This window comes from Hippoglossus stenolepis, chromosome 13 (genome assembly GCF_022539355.2).
Source record: "Hippoglossus stenolepis isolate QCI-W04-F060 chromosome 13, HSTE1.2, whole genome shotgun sequence".
NCBI classification, from domain to species: domain Eukaryota; kingdom Metazoa; phylum Chordata; class Actinopteri; order Pleuronectiformes; family Pleuronectidae; genus Hippoglossus; species Hippoglossus stenolepis.
In genome coordinates this window covers 9,821,486-9,835,810 of record NC_061495.1, presented here as the reverse complement: position 1 = coordinate 9,835,810, position 14,325 = coordinate 9,821,486, and the positions used below count along the sequence as shown (strand labels likewise).

Genomic DNA, 14,325 nt, shown 5'->3' with positions numbered 1-14,325 from the left:
CTCCAAGGCTTACTGCACAATCACCTACAGCACACACACACACACACACACACACACACACACACACACACACACACACACACACACACACACACACACACACACACACACACACACACACCTGGTACCTGTGGGCTCGTAGACAAGAATGCAAACTTTCAAGGATCCTCAAATGCAGACCATAATATGCAGGCGTGGATTTGCACATACTCGCACTGGGGTGGAATACTGCATGTATTATTAACCAGAACTACAGGGGACAAAGACAACTGAGAATAAGAAAACAAGTCTGTGAGGAAAGAGAAAGGTGGTGGGAGAAGAAATCGAGTCAAGAACTGGAGCAGGACTGATTTTATTATTTAACCTCCCCGTTCACCATGCAAGCCTGGTATGAACTAGGGCTGCAGGATATTAGGAAAACATGCGATAATCTCATTGAATACCGCGATGATGATATGAATTGCGATAGATAAACATAAACAGTCCCTGGCTACGGACACAGGGAGCTCAACAGCCCGAGGGAGGAGGCCCACCGCCAATCAACCACTCATAGTGATAAATCTGACCCGGGACAAATGTGATAACTAGAAGTTTCCACGGTAGAATCTAGTCAGGAGGAGGCGGAGCGAGATTTGACGGAGCAGCCTCGCAGTTCTCTGTTATTCTCTGTTCTCTCTCTATTCTCTTCTTATTCTCTTCTTCTGACACTGATTAATTGGCAGCTCAAGCCGTCTTTTGCAGACGTATATTACGCCTGTTGATATCGCAATGACGATACATTTTAAATACATCGTGCAGCAGTTATAGCTGGTGCTTCCTTTTAACATGTTTTGACATGCATCTATTGGACCGGCTGTGCCTCAGGTGGTGCAGTGGAGCAAGAGGAGAGCTGCAAATCACTTTGGATAAGGACCCTTTATAAATGGCGTACATTTGGTTTCTAAAATTATTGCTTTAATTTTTTCCTTTCCTTGTTTTTTTTTTGCTTTCTGTCTCCCACTCCGCCCGATAAACATTGAAAGAGGAGGAATTCATTCTTCACTACTCAAAGCAGTGAAACTTTTAAGGGCAAATCTCCCTCCGTTTCTGTTTCTCTGCATATCTTACAACCTTAACTGTGAGCCCTTTAAATGGACCTTTTCACTGAGGATGTACATGACCTTCATCGATATTTGACCTTCATTTTCTCTTCATTATGTTGAGGTGGAGGCTGAAGTCTCATAAGTGATATCCAGAGGTGAAAGTAGATCGAAGTTCTCGCTGGTACTATTATTTCATCTTTGAGTGCTTTATATTCTCCTCCCGCAACCATCTTCATGCATCCCTGAACTGGAATCACTTGACTTCATGTGTAGCAAATGAATCAATCCAAAATGTGCAAGTAATGTGTCTGCTAACTGCAAAATTGTTTCGAATTTTGGTGGAGCCATTTATCACTTCTTGCGAGGTGCATATGACGTCAGTGAAGTGCATGGTGTGCTGATAAAAGAATCCGAAGCAGGCCTACAAGAACAATAAAGTAAAGCAAACTGTGCTGTTTTGGTTTAGGAAGTAAAGCTGTGGACGTTATCGTGCCGGAGTTACAGAACAGAAGGTGCAAGGCTTGTTTGCTGTCTGTGTTGTTGAAATGGACTGAACCATCATGAATCATGGTGATTTATTTTGTCTGTCATTTTACTAGTTTTTACAAAACCCACAACGTCAGCCGGTCAGCTGCAGCAGAAGTTGATTTAAGCAAAGTAGTTGGAGTTCCCTTCAACACAGATTCAAATGTGTAAGAAACCTAACTGTTGACTGCACGTTAGCTTTGTGTGTTTTCTTGCTGGTAATTCAACCACAGTGGTGTTGTTTTATGTGGGTTTTGGCCACATAAAACATACATATTGTATATGTGCAGCCCTTGCACAAATTAAACAACACAAATAAATATGTCTTCAAACCAGCAACCAAACTTACAAACACAATCTTTGTACAAATATGTGAACACAACACACTAAGATACACACGGTCTGCATCGCCCCTGTTCCATGGGACTCCTGCTCGATTGCCAAGCTGCCCGCCTCACAACAGATCAATCACACATCACGGCTAATGTCTCCCGTTACGGCACCCTGTGATTGCCCTGTTATTATCTCACTAATTATGACTATCATCATTATTATCATTTCTCTGTTATAGTTCATTACTCCAGACCCGAAAAAGAATTGTTTAATAGTGGCACTTATTCCATTTATCGATTGGTGGGAAGTTGTGAGCCTTGTTGCCTGCTGGGTTTTTTTCGTGCTGTGACTGAAGCTTTCTGGGCGCAGACGAGTGTCACATCAGACCACTGTGCCATTTGCCTCCAGTTTGACCAATTGGGCCGTAAATTGGCAAAGCCACAGACCAGACAACATTAGGAATGAGTATGAAGTGAGGGCATTGGAAAGCTCTTCACTTATGGAAATGACTAAAGCAAAAAGACAATGTTTTTGGCTAGCAAAAATCTCATCAAATGCCATCCAAGGAAAGATTAGGCTTCCATGAAAATACATTTAACACCATCAGCCTTCTTTTTTAATGTTTTAGTTTATCTTTTATCCCAGTGAGCACATTTTCCTTTGTCTTCCAATTCAGATATTTTTTGCAAATCAATAACTGTTGCCATTTCTTGTCAAAGATGTTTGTAAAGTTTGATTCCAATCCTCTTAACTACACATTTATACAGGAGTATTTTTCAACAGGCAGATTTATGTCCGCCCTAAAGGAGGGTGACCAACTGTGCACTCACTTATTCACCCACTATACAGTGTTGGCTACATAGACGACCCACAAGGGGATACGTGCCGGCAGTGTACGAGGCAAAATACATTAATACAACAGTTTGTTTTAAAGCAGTGTTAGTATTTCATCAGGGAGCTGACATTACTCGACAGAATCACTAACATTATATATTATATACCACTTTTCTCAGATATGGTCCCTACAGGCGTTCCAATAATAATTTTAGACATCCCGCTGCTCAGGCAGAGGCGGAGACGAGCCACCGGTCGAGACACCTGATGAGTATTATGCTCCTCGCCAGGCAAACTCACCAGTTAAATGTCTATGAAGTTGAACGTCTAGAAATTTCCTGAGGTTGGAAACAATATGGATCAAGTTCTCTTAGCTGCTTTGTCCAAATTCAAGGGTAGAAGTCATGGTGGGATCAGAGTGCTCCCCCAGCCAAAGTAAGGGAACACCCCCAGCACTTCCTCCAGAGATGAAGAAGGCCCTGCCCCTTTTTATTACCGAACCACTTTTGTAAGTTCAGATTTCTCTGAATAATTCTGCAATTAGTTTTTGACCCTTCTTTTAGAAGCCTGTACAACAGATGCTGCTGTATTTAATATATAGTTTTTTACAAGTCTACATAACAATGCAACAAGGATGTGGACTCTGGGGGAAGTGATACACCTCTATGTGCACTGTGAGTCATGTTCTTTTCTTTCTACATAAAAATGCATGTTATCCAGAAATAATGCATGGTGGTGTGAATAATAATGCATGTTATCTACAACACTCCTCCTCCTCCTCCTCCTCCTCCTCTTCTTGGCCGTCCTCCTCCCCTCCTGGCTCAGGGGGAGCCACCACGGTGCAGCCACACTGGAGTTCTCACCCCCTGCAGATGAAATGAGAAGGGGAGGACTAATAGATTGCCCTTAATAATAGAACTCCCCTCGTCCCCCCAGCCCTTTGTCCTTCATGGGGGTGCCACTTCCAGGAGCCTGCTGTGGCCTCCCCTGACTTGGTCCACACTCCCAGGTGGGGGTCTTTTGAGAACCCTCAAATTGCAATGCAAAATTAAAGTTTTTTTTTTTTTTAACTAAGGCACCAAAGACTGCGTTTATAAAGGTTTAATATGCACTGCACACCACTCTACATTGTATTAAACATTTGCATGTACTAGGCAGTAACGATTTAAAAAACAAAGACTTGTGCAGAGTTTAGGGCTCATCCTGTGGGCAACATGGCAGATCAAATCAAGCGCAGTTGATGTTTCCTCGTGAGGTGTCTCAGCAGTGTGTTTCAACACACCCACCCCTTCGCAAACAACCTGAGGCAATCTCCACACACTTCCTCACTGGAAAGCACAAACAGATTTGGCTGCCTACACTCACAACACAAGCAGACGGATGGCTCACCAGATAGGGAGGCTGTCCCATCTCTTGAAAGATGAGGAAATTAGAATAAACGTATCCTCTAAATAGCTGCCGTCTCTCACCGTCACCAACCTGAGTCAGCGACTGACTCACAACCTCTGTCGCTTGTTGTATGCCAGACACACAAGCTGTACCAATGTGATTAAGGACACAAAGAAGGTGGCATCGCGGCACCGCTGGCAGAACATAATTTCTCTCCAGAAATTTCATTTTTTCTCAAGCCAAGACAAACACATTCTGGGTTAGATTGACACCCTTGCATTTTTTTGAAAATAATGCAATAGGCATTTTAAATTGGTTCTTAAGCCAAAGGGTCAAAAACTCTCCCACACCAATAGAAGACAAAAATCGAGTTATTCCTCTAGTAAAACCGTGAAAAGCTTACATAATGGAGTACATGGATACACAGTGCAATAATAATCTTGTTTCTCTTTATCTTTGGCAACACACAAGTCGACCAATTCCTCCCACCGACATTTGATTTATTACAAATCTCAACATTTGAAAAGTTACAGGCAACATTACTCACAGGACCTAATTATAAAGTTACAAGTTGATTGGATAAACTTCACAATCAGAACTGGCCTAAATACATTTCTACAGGCACCAAAAAAGTCAATATTTGAAGAAACACTGTCACAAAGTATTAGCGCTTGGTTTTATTAAATACATAATTATCTCAAATAGTGTGTATCCAGCAGGTGGTAACATAATATTCCCTCATTAATGCCTATCCATTATTGGCAAGAATTTAATTAAACATGCTTAGAAAATTTCTAATAAAAACTTTCAACCAGACTTTGTTCCAGAGAAACAGAAAGCCTGTCTGGTTCGGGTGGGGCTCGGTTGGTTTTTTCTCGGGCTTGGTCAGGTTCAGACGGAAAAATGTGTCCCAAGCTGACCTCTATGAAGCCTGTGTATCGCCTGGTGCTTCATTAGGTTTGTCATTTGTTTGTGTTGCCTTTGCCTTAAAGTGACATGCAAAATCCGATTTGTGTGATGCTGCTGCAAGGCTGGTGCATTTTCAAAAGCCAGAAACCACTTTTATCCTCAGGATTTCCATGTTTGGTGCTGGGAAGCTTCCAGGCATTATTTTCCAACTGTTTAGTTTCAAGAATTTGTTCGGCACCATGTGTTAGTTTTTTATTTATTTTCGCATGACCAAAGACTAGTGGCTACAGCTGCTAAGAAGATGCCAGCGAGAGCAGTGGTTGGTCAGCATGGGCTGTTTGTGTTTTGTCCTTCGCAGTGCAGCACCACACAGTGTGATAATGAACAGCATGTCCGGTTACTCCGCGGTGGTTCTTCTTGGAATCTGACGCTGGAGTCTTTCTATGCCGGCACAGTTGAAAACTCCTCTTGAGTTTAGATGATCACAGAAAAATATTAAAGAAATTGGGAGAGTGGGAGTGTTTCATCTTTGTTATTGAAATGAATTCTGTGGCACAGAAACCACAGAGCAGCGAGTAGTTGAAAATCTCTGGACACATTTTCTGTTGGCTTTTGGTGTTTTATTGGCTTAGTGCTTGGTATTGATTTAGGGGTGTGTGTGTTTTTTTCTTTCTATGTAATTTGACTTAAAGATTTAAGATTAGAGATTTGATTTATTGTCCTTTTCCTGAGTATTTCCATACACATTAAAAAGCGAAATTCTGTTTCTCACAAGCGTGACAGTGCATCAGTAAAAGACAAATAGACAGCAATTAAAATCAATGTAAATGTTGTTCTGCCCCAATGATTCCCTTGAGTATAAATACAGTTGTTTGTGTGTACTTTTACTTCTTTGATTTAATGGACCACCTTACAATTTAGGGATTATTTGGTAAAGTCAGGACACTTTGGCTGCTCCTCACAGCTGTTTGAGGTTTAAAGGCTCTTTTTTACACACATGTGAAAAGTAGCGTCAAACACAAGGCAACTATCTTTGCTAATTTCAAACTGTCGCTGTTGACATTTTCCTGTTCAGTGCCTGAATTATATCTATTACAAAATAAAAGCACATTTGCCAGTCTGAAACCAAATGGGCATGTTGGTCTTGATCTTGGCTGAATAAGCCTCAGACTGCAAAGGGTTAATGAAGCTTGATTGTTCAATCTTCTGAAATCCAAAGTGCCCTTGGGCAAGATTCTCAGCCGTGCCAACACTGTATGAACGGTGTGTGATAGAAAATGTTCTGCGTATAAAATTATATATTGATGAGGTCTATTTACCATTTACATCTAAAATCAGTATTATACATTTTATTTGATGCCTCTGATGACTGTAATGTGCACATTAGGAAAACTCAAACAAAGCAACCTGTTATTTACAGGCTTCTTAATTAATTACCCACATACTGTCGTTTTTTTTCTGCTTGGGAAACAGTGCAATGTTTTTAGTCCTTTTCGGCATCAGGCCCAAGCTTCACTGAAACAAATTGTGTTTGTGTAGGGACAATGCACAAACACCAACACTAGGTACCCCGAGCTAATACCAATGCAATTTAACAGCAGTCCTGCAAACCTGCAACAAAACAAGAATGTTTTTTTCAAGGGGTGTTAAGGATTGTCAACAAATACCCGTGAGGCTGTTAAGTTTTTTGCTTTTTTTATCTCAATAAACACTATAGAATTATGCATTTAAATCCATGCAATCATGATAAGAGTATTTTGTTTGTTTGTTATTAGTTCTTCAGTGCTTTAATTAGCAAGCTTAGCTCCCTCTGTTGTAATGTGGCAAATTACAGGCTACTGTTATTGAAATGGACACAAATGATTCAGTCGGTGCCAGAAACCCAATCCTGTGGCGGCAGTTCATTGGCTGCTGAGACAAACTGCCCAGTCCTCTGCTTCTTAATAACACTTTGAGAATGGTATTCGCCGCTGTGTGAGTACTCGTTGGCAGAGTCACAGAGTCAGACTGGGAAAAAAAAGAGAAAGAGCAAGACAGAGAGGGAGAGCAGCAGATCACACCATGCCAAGCACATTAACATATCCATCTGGTGTCTCATTCTTCCACCACTCCCACTCACCCCATTGGCCCCTGTTGCCCCCATCACTGGGCTGGAGTGGGCCCTTCCAGGACAAGGTCATGTTGTTGGCGTATGTTACGAATCTGCCACCTGATCCCATAGGTGCCTGCGGGGACCTGGCAGAGCGGCGTGCTGGCAGGGCGACGGTGGTAGTGACTCCGTGGTGTCGGTAAACTGACAGAAAGGAAGAAAGGCAGGATCGTGCAATCTGGGTCACACAGGCACTCGCTCGCACACCTTTCTGTTTTCTCTCTTTTCTTTCATGTTTGTAGTTGTCTCTCTTCGCTGCAACAATAAAGGATCTAAAGTTTTAGCAGCAATATGTGGAAATAATTCAATACGTTTGTATTGTTAACGTGCATTCAACTTGTTGTTAGGCCCTGCAGCCTGATAACCAGGTTCAATGCAGGTTAGCAATAACTGAGTGTAGCACTATGCAATGTGATAGCTTCCAGGCTGAGGGACAGATAGCATACCTGCAGCACAAAAAGCCATTTGGTAGAAAGATCGTAATATTTTAAAGAGCAAGAAAAATAAAGACAAAACAGAGTGACAGAAAAATGCAAGGATATGATATAATATATTGAGTTTAAAGGTCCACACCTTACAGCTCTGGAGTCTTAAGCTTCATCGTCTTTTATCAGCTTTATCTAAAATTAAAATCACATCAAGGCAAGCATTGGCAAGGCAAGCAGCTGGTTCCTAAACTATATATCTTAATTTATCGCAGTGGCAAACAAACTGGGTTTAGAGGTTTGTGCTAAAAGTTTAATTTAGGTAAATGTGATATCCATGGATTTTCTTTCATTGCCACGAAAAGCAGGCCCCCAAGTCCCCATCATCAAGACTGACAGGATTTTATTGTGCCATAAGTGGCTGCTGGATGGTTCCCGTTTCCCTCCGTCTGCTGCTCTGAATTAACACTGCTCTACATTCTGCATCTTTCTGTTCCTTTTTTATTTGCTTTGAAACTTGAAATGGAGCCCGGGGATTTTGAATTGAACTTAACTAAAGGTTAAGTGAACTCATGTCCCTGTGGAAGCTAAGACATAAAAAAGATGAAGAGTGAGTTGTTGAAACAAGCCCCTTTCCACACATTTGTTTAGCCTTTCATTCTGACCTATCGGTGTGAGATGATTCAGTCAACAAGGGGAGAGATGAATGTATCTCTGCAGAGCTTTTGTGTTTCTTCTGCCCTCCCCACATGCACGTCTGCTCTTTCTTCCCACAAGTCCTCTGAGTGTCGGGTCTTAAATGTGTTACTCTGAACACCGTATCCCACCAGGACCCCATCAGACCAGGCACGGAGAGGATATGCTGTCATCACTCTGGCAACCTCTAGGCTTCCTGCTTTCATTACAACATAATATATACACACACGCACAACTGCGCACATCTATGGTGTGCCTTCAGGTCAAGGAAAGAGACAGTGAAACCGGAAATATGTTAAAAAGGAGAGTGGGGCGAGCTAATAGCCGAATGATTAAGGCCAGTATCACATTTGGCCTTTCACTGGTTTGACTCCCTGATGGCCAGACCATTTACCTCACTCCCAATGTGTCCTGTTTCTTTCCATCCCCCCCAAATGCAAAAAAGCCTCGAAAATGTGCTTTAAAATGGGAAAGGGAGTCTGTTTCCAATGGAAGCTTGTTTTGAAAACAAACCAGGCTGTATCATTACACACTAAACCCAAAGGTATAATGGAAGACAACCATAAATAATTGATACTAAAATTTTGCAAATATGTAAAATTTAACCTCTAATCTTTCAAAAGAAGTTAGGAGAACTAAACCACTTTCTTATCTGCAACTGGTGGATATGGTTATAGGTTGGTTGCAGATACAAGAATCAACATCCATAAAGCACACAGACAGTTTGCCTATTGTCCATTTTTTTCTAAGTAAAATGGAAACATGTTGTTCAGTCAAGCCTGATCACCCTGAAGCCAAACATATGCCTCATGATATCAGACATCTGGGGAAGTGTTTGCAAACTTAACTCACTGGATTCATGACTTCATATTGAGCTGGTAGAAGAGTCCCTCTAAAAATGTCCACTCACATTCACAAGTGTACATAACTGCCACATGCTTACTGTGAATCTCTCCGATGCAGGATATTCCTTCATGTTGAAGCCACCAACGTTTGGGCAAACAAGTAAAGCTTCAGTTAATTCTCAGCCAAAGCAGTTTTCAGCAAATCTGCTTTATTTGCATTGCTGTCCCATTGTTCTCTATTCATGTCTCTGCCTAAGCATTTCTCTCTGTCCCTCCTTCTGGGGCTGGTGAGGTCAAAGGATTCTCTTCATACATTCATTCATAGGAGCTAGCTGGAAGAAAGCTTCAAAAAATATTAGCTCAACTCTTCTCCCAAGCAAAGGGCACGGGATGCTTTCCTCTTGTTTATTGTCACAGGTTTATTTTTTTATTATTTTCACTTTATTCAAACTACCATTTATATTATCCTATTTATGACTTATGTATTCAGGAGTTAATCAGCATATAATTTCTCTTAATAGCTAAAAAGCTTTAGTCCACAAAATATATGCCTAACCTGCATAACAGGCTTATATATAAAAACATGTCATTTACTAGCCAAGTAATATACTGTAGGTAAAACTCAATTTAGAAGTCATAAGGAATGGATTCTTTGTGGATTATTATTAATATTTGACACGGTTACTGCCTCGGTCTCTCATATCTTTTTATTTTTACACAAGTATTGTTGTGCTGCCAACGATCGCCTCCTTTCCTTGGTGTAAGAAATAAATGTATATTAAAGTTACAAAACTGACGAGAAAGAAACACAGAATTTATGTCGGATTCTGGAGCATCCGCTCATATTCATGAGCTGAACTGGGATTCAATTCTGACTCCAGTGTTCGGAGGCAGCAGATATGAATTCTCTGACAGCAGGGGTTGTTAACTTAAAAAAAATCAACAGCCGTGGCCAAGTGAGGTCGTTCCCTGCTCAGCTGCCACAGTGACAGTTACAGCGAAGAGGTTGAATCCCATTTAGGGTGATGACGGCTTGACAGCCCCTCAGCAACCCGTGAACTAGCCTCCCTTTCTCCCCTCATGTTCCACATAGAAAACCATTAAAAACACCATCTCCTAATATATTTCTTTAAAAAACATTATTCAGTTATATATCTGTATGGGGTCACAAAGATCCACTCTGCCATTACCCTCTGTAATGTTGGTAAAATAATCTGAACTTTGAACAGGATCTGCTGGTAGAGTTGATGTCTGACATGACTGCAGAAAAAATGTGTTTCCCAAATAGAGAGATAGGTTTTAACACACATGTGTGTCCCACTTAACTTTTTACTACTGTTCAAAGATACAGTGAGAAACGCCAATAACCAAATCGTAACCTCCTGGGTTAACATCCTGTATGTTGGAGTCCTTATGCTGGTTTTGGGGTTGGAAATGGGAGAGACTAGTCAGCTCTTCGTCAGAAACTGTCTGTTGACTTAAAGCTAGGGTTGGTGATCCTGGAAAAGATAGCAAGAGCAGGCTACACTTGTAACAGATACATCCTGCCAACTGCCCATCTGCACTCAAAGTCAAGGTCAAAGGTCAACTCTATGGCCCCAAAACAAATGAATGTGCACGTCCTGACAACAGCCGAATTTCCATTGACTCGCTTGCTTCTGCAGCTTAAGACTCCGGTCATGTGCAGTTAGGCAGGTTGGTTAGTGGTGGGCTGGCCAATTATTTAATTTGGCCCCAATGAAATGATTGGTTGTTTATTACAGTCCTGCGAGGGCCACATGCACATATAAGATAAAAAATGAAACAACTTCCCAACTCTTCCTTTAAGCTGTTAAAGTGTTGGCTCTGTTTACAATAATAAATCAACTGCCAGCACTAGTCTGACTGAGTCAAATTTATATCTCAGTCTATTATGCAAGCATATGAATTATTGCTATCACACTTATTGTTTTCTCCACTGTGTCTCTTATTAAGTTTCCTGTGGTTTAAAGGTTTTTAATCAGTCCTTTGTTTCTGCAAACTCATCTTTTATCATTTCTAATTACAGCACTGTATTTCTCCTCACTTCTCTATCAGGGCACAGGTCAGAGAATTGATATAATAGGTCACTTGGTGAGTAAAGACCTCAGCTTGACTACATCTGGCATATGAATTGTTTCTCTTAACCCCTTTTATTAATCTGAAGCAGAGGCAGCAGTGATAGAGAACGATGTAAGACTTAATTCCATATGAAGATTCAGCTTGATGGCTCAGAGGCATCCATGAATTCTTAGTGCACAGTTAAAGATTGTCTGGGCAAGTGTGTGTGTGTCTGTGTGTGTCTGTGTGTGTGATAACTCGACACACAGAACTTCCTCCCCGTTTTGAGCAGCGCATCATATTTACATACAGATTTTTCGAGGTACAGGCAAAGAGCTCTGAACACAGCTCTGCGTGATATAGAAAAATGCTTCCTCTTCAGGGTCGGCGTAGGTCAGACTATAGCAAATATTGCATTTCTCACAATATTCTAATATTCTCCCAAAGGTCGCAAATCATTTTACTAGAGACTCGAGTAAAGACAAAGGCACAATAGTCTGGCATTATGCATTCATCCCAACACACTATGCAATTCAGAAAGAAGCCCTGCATTTTTGAGAGCGGCTCATAACCATATTCAAGGTTGCACACGCTGTTTAATATGGGAACCATCTTCACTTATCTTCTTCTATAACCAGTACAGGTCTGTTTGCCATCTGATTATTAATTGAAAGTGATGATTGCATATTGTAACAGCAGAGTTACACTCAGGAGACAGTTGGTGTGCTCACAAACCCTCCTCTGTGCTGCAGGTACGGTGGGGGAATCTGCACCGAGCGTTCATCAGAGAGAATAAATGTATACGGACAAGGTTTCCCCTCACACCGAGCTAACCCAGTCTGAGAGCAGACAAATTGTTCATTTTCAAACTGCTCCCTAATGTCATTTTCTAAATTCATTATGACATGGGAGCTCAAAATGAAATGAAAGCCCACCGCTTTCATCATTATTGTGTTATCGCCTCCTCTTCTCCCCCTTTCCCCCTCCGTTTCTCCTCCACGTTGATTTGTTTCACCTCATTCCTTAAACAGTGATTCACCTTCTTCTCCACCATGCCCACCGGGAATCTTTTTATATCCCCACCATACATAAACATGCGCTAACGTCAAGCAGATGCAGCAATGTTGTCGCGAACCGCCAATAAAAAGCTGCATGATTATTCGCTATGTGAAAACACAAAAGAGACAAGTCACAGAAAACATCCTGTGCCCTCCAGAAATACTGGCATCCCAGTTAAAATGAGCCAGAGAGGCTGCGTAATAAAAGAGAAAAACAGCAGAGACGAGTCATGTTTTCTTGCTGCTAAGTGCTCAGTGCTCAGAATTAAATGGCTCTAATTCACAGGAATGAGAGACATTTTATGAATTACATTTTTTTTTTTTTTTTGCAGGGCCTAGTATTCTACACTTGGAAGGAGATGTACAGTTTTATTATTCAATGCAAAGTAATAACCCAGTGTTCATGTTAACTAATGACGAGATAAACTTTGACATTGGTCTTACGTGCACCCACTTGAACAACACACACTACAGGAAGCTTATCTGTGGGAATAGAAACAATCAAGATTGAAACCACTGAAGACCGGAAGTAGGGGACAGATGGACTGGTTCTACTTTTACAGAGAGCCACCTGCTCCCACACAACTATACTATACCGATCAAATAAACATGGCACAATGTATGAGTGTGAATCTAGTATTTATGTATTTCATTTAGTTAATTTCATTATAATAATTTTGTATCTCATGATTCCAGGAATCTCGGTCTTTGTGTGTTGTTGACGGGCAAATAATTTCCAACATTTCAATTTTAATTAACTTTGAATAAACAGGTGACCAGTGCTCTGTGGCAGCGGCGGCTGGGACTGTTTCTGATCGAAACGACAGCGTTTTCACAACAATTGGCGCGTTCGTGGCATCGGCAACGACAATTGATTCTCCAGTTTGGGGTTCTGCATACTGAGTCGAGCTTCACAGAACTTTGAATAAACAATTGAACGGCAGCGCTGGTGCAGCTTCAGGCCTCTGTGGACCGAGTCCCACAGTCGGTCTTTACTTGCTGTGGCTGAACTACTGCAGGTCACTTTTAGAGTTTTAGAAAGAAAAGTTGCAACCAGCATCACCACGGACTAAACAAAGATCCCAGTCAATACAGGCAGGTTTAGATCCGGCACTGCACTAGAACTGATAATAATAATGTTACAAGACAAACTGAACGCTACCTAGCTCGATACTATTAAAAGCTAGGTCCATTCTCATTGCTAATTGTATGATTCACTTACTTATGTGCAGGCAGAGGTTATAGATTATAGACTCTGTGTGTCGGGTCACCACCGGCCATCGGTTGTGCTCCTTGGTCTCTTAGGTGTTTACACATGTCAGAAGTGTTGATTTGTCCACTAAAAAGGGAGAGAGCCCCACCCTCCGTGTGGAGCGTCAGTCTCTCGCTGCCATCTCACTCTACACCTCAACCAAAAAATACATAATAAACCTCCTAATAGGGTCATTGCAAATAATACTAATAAGTAGTAGTAGTAGGAGCAAGTGAGGTAAGATAATAGTGTAATAAATATGATTTTAATAATGCCAAAGTCGTGAGATCCCCTTCACTTCAGAATACTACCTTCACAGATCAGGTCTGAGAGTCTCAGTCTGTCTCCATGACATTGCATTGATTCACACCCATTTCCTGGAGACGAACTCTCACCTTAGCCATAACTGCTGCTTGCCCAACCTGATCATAACCTCAAAACGTGCAGTGATTTATGTTTCGGGGACTTGCCTTCTGTCCCGATGAGAAACAGTTCACCATAATGTAAGTGTATAAACAGATTTAGGTCCCCACAACATGAGTAATACAGTACACAGACCAACACTCTGTTTCTCTCTCCTCTCTCTCTCTCACTAAAGAAAGAGTTCACATGAGAGATTTATTGAGCCTCTGTAGGATGTTCAATCTCATTAGAAGTGTTTCCTCATGAATAACATTGCATCAGGATGAATCACTTGATTATAGATTTCTCTGTGTGTGTGTGTGTGTGTGTGTGTGTGTGTGTGTGTG

The 14,325-nt window shown here is 41.4% G+C and overlaps 1 protein-coding gene across 2 annotated transcripts in view; it reads left to right on the top strand.

The window, feature by feature from the left end:
• The window catches only part of LOC118120013 (receptor tyrosine-protein kinase erbB-4), a 283,408-nt gene that overhangs the window by 244,661 nt on the left and 24,422 nt on the right, over positions 1-14,325 (top strand). The gene's annotated exons all lie outside the window — the stretch shown is intronic.